Source organism: Cyprinodon variegatus, unplaced genomic scaffold, assembly GCF_000732505.1.
Source record: "Cyprinodon variegatus isolate N-32 unplaced genomic scaffold, C_variegatus-1.0 Scaffold328, whole genome shotgun sequence".
NCBI lineage: Eukaryota > Metazoa > Chordata > Actinopteri > Cyprinodontiformes > Cyprinodontidae > Cyprinodon > Cyprinodon variegatus.
The window spans coordinates 684,552-687,341 of NW_015150781.1; the positions used below are offsets into that span (position 1 = coordinate 684,552).

General features: G+C 40.8%; 1 protein-coding gene across 4 annotated transcripts in view; it reads left to right on the forward strand.

Annotated features, from left to right (window-relative positions):
- The window catches only part of LOC107091186 (dual specificity protein kinase CLK2-like), a 30,069-nt gene that overhangs the window by 5,427 nt on the left and 21,852 nt on the right, over positions 1 to 2,790 (forward strand). The window lies entirely within an intron of this gene.

Consider the following 2,790-nt stretch of genomic DNA (forward strand, 5'->3'; position numbering starts at 1 on the left):
AAGAGGTACATGTAAATATTTGATTTCTTTGGTAGTAAAATGAAAAAGGGTTCAGATCTGTTCTGCTTTCTGAGGACCCAATTTGAAAAATTAAAAGCTTTTATCAACCAAAATGTAAGTTAGAATTATAAGTTTGAGTTCCTTCAGCTTTGACAGACTGGGATCAGCTGGTTTTCACTCTGAGCTTTAGGAGCTCATCTACAGGATGAAAACATGAAAACTAATTAAGACAGTCTGACTATAATTTATTTTTCTAATTCATCAAGTTTAAATATAATTACACTCAGAGGAATCCCCCCCCCAAAAAAAAAAATAATCCCCTAGACTTTGTTTCCAAGTTTGAAGACGTTTCTCTTCCATCCAGGAAGATTTTTAATTCAAAATGTCAGAAATAACATTTAGTTCCAACACTATTTGTTTTTTGTTTTTTTTATTTGAGATGGAAAGAATAAAATACATAAAATACAAATTTTCAAATTAAAAGATTAAGTAAAATGCTTTTTATTTTTATCATTCCACTTTTGTAGAATCATCAATACTTTTGACTGAGAGTTCATGGTGAGACAAAACGAACGGAGGTCATCAGAAGGTTGGGACCCGCTGACCTACAGTAACCAGACCTAACTGCCTGCAGAGCGCCACCTGTTGGGAAAAACAACAACTCTGAGTGTTGCTGTCTTGTAAATGTGCAGGTTTCAGTGTTGACAGACGTCTAAGTGCAGCCTGGCCTGCTCATCACGCTGTGAACAGAGTGACACTGAGTTCCAGGCACTGCATGGTGTCTCGTAAGCGTCGGAGGATCTAAAGTGAGGAAAAAACTGCTTTGTGTTGTGGGGAGTCTGATTTACGTTCCCTCTGAGGGAGCTGGGCAGGAGCTGGGCGGCCCGCGCCTGGAGACCCAGATCCATTTCTAGAAGTCAGAAAGAGGAGAAACCTTTCCAGGGAATGTCCAACACGCCTTTACATTATCATCTATAAAAAGCCAAGCCTCTCTGCGTTTCACAGGCTGCTCAGCTACATCTTAAAGGATCCTTATTAAACATTAAAGCACTGTAAAACTGTTTAGAAGGATTCCCCTACTGCACGTAAACTAACAGAGAGGTAAAGGAGGTGATGAAAAGCTAAAGAGAAACAACATGTTGAAAGAAACCTCGGCTCTGACAGACATGTGAGCTATTTGTGGAGGAGGAATGTAGGAAGGTTTTCATTTGCATGGAGATACATTAGAGGCACTGACAGGTGGATGGCTGATAGAGCAGCGACTGCTGTGACCTCCAGCTGGTCTCACTGACTGATCTAATCAAAGAAAATACTCTAAACTAAATAAAAATGGAAGGCATCTAATTAAACAGAATTTGAGAAAATTATTCAAATATTATGTTGTGGTCAGAAAAAAGCTATTTCCTTCCTCATCCCTTCCAATATTAATAATGACTTCTGGTTTGTATTTACTGGCTTTTATTATTATTGATTGAAGCAGAGTTTCTGCTGGACCACCTGCTGAACGAGGGTCTTATCTTAGGGCCACACCTCGCTGATTCATCCAGCCTGACGTCCCAGAATCCCTTAAACTCTGAAAGACGCTAAACTTTCTATAGATTTTATTTCTATTCTGGGCGAATACATAGAATATTCATAACGAGTCCAGAACTTCTGTCCAGTGTCATTCCAGGGGCATTATGAAGCATCAGTTAAAGCTGCTCACCCGCTGTAGGTACCAGAGCTGCTCGAGGCCCCGCCCCTTCTCATGACGTCATCATACGGCAACTCCACTCGGACAAACTGTATTGCACCTGTTTCTTAAGGATCAAATCTCTTTTAGAGTCTCAACATGTTATTCCCTATATTTTCTATTATTTTCCATTTCATCTGCGATCTAAAGCAGCTGAAAGTAGAAAACAATCATCGTCAGTCTGGAAGGAAAGAACTACGATCTAAGACAGACTGAGCTCTGCTACTGAACAAGGAGACACAAAAGTCTAAGCTTATTTTTATTCTTTTTATTAAGATCTGAGGGCAGAGGAGGACAAATGGAATAACTTGGAGATTTTAGCAAAGAAAACAGTTATTCTACTTGTAGAAAATGAACAGTTGTTGACATGAATTTAAAAGTAGTGTAGCTTAATATGGCTAACTGAGCGAGCTCCCGACTCGGCACACTGATGCTGTGTGATTATCGTTGTCTGGGCAACCACAATGTTTTACATCATGTGGCGACGTTCAGCCAATCAGGTAGCGTGACGTCACTGGCAGGAAGCAGGACCCCAGCAGATCCGGTACCAGGCTCGGACTGGGAACGATTTTCAGCACTGCCATTTTACCATCTACACCGGCCCACTTATAAAACCCCATCATGCACTGCAAAATATTCTTCCAAAATATTCAAACATAAATTCACCAAATATAAGAGGAACATAGTAGTTTGGTTTAAAGAAAGCATTGTGCCAACCGTCACCAGGATGTGCATGACAACGAAGGGCTATATATGCTGCACGCATCATTATTTACATAAGTAGAATAGTTTTACTTCTTTAGCTCCTTGAGTTATTTATTTTCACAGTTAGGAGCTTCAGCTGGAGAGGAAGCTTTGGGGCCGGTATGATTTAAGGAGGGCCGGCCCTCGCACGCTGACATTAGGACCGGCCCACCCAGTCTCACAGATCACCAGTCGGAACCTGTCTGGTAGCTACAGCGGTCCGCTTAAAACGATGTCTTTGATCGCGGTATTAACCTCGCTGCTGTTTACTGCCCACCAAAAAAAAAAAAAAGAATAAATGAATAAAAAGAAAG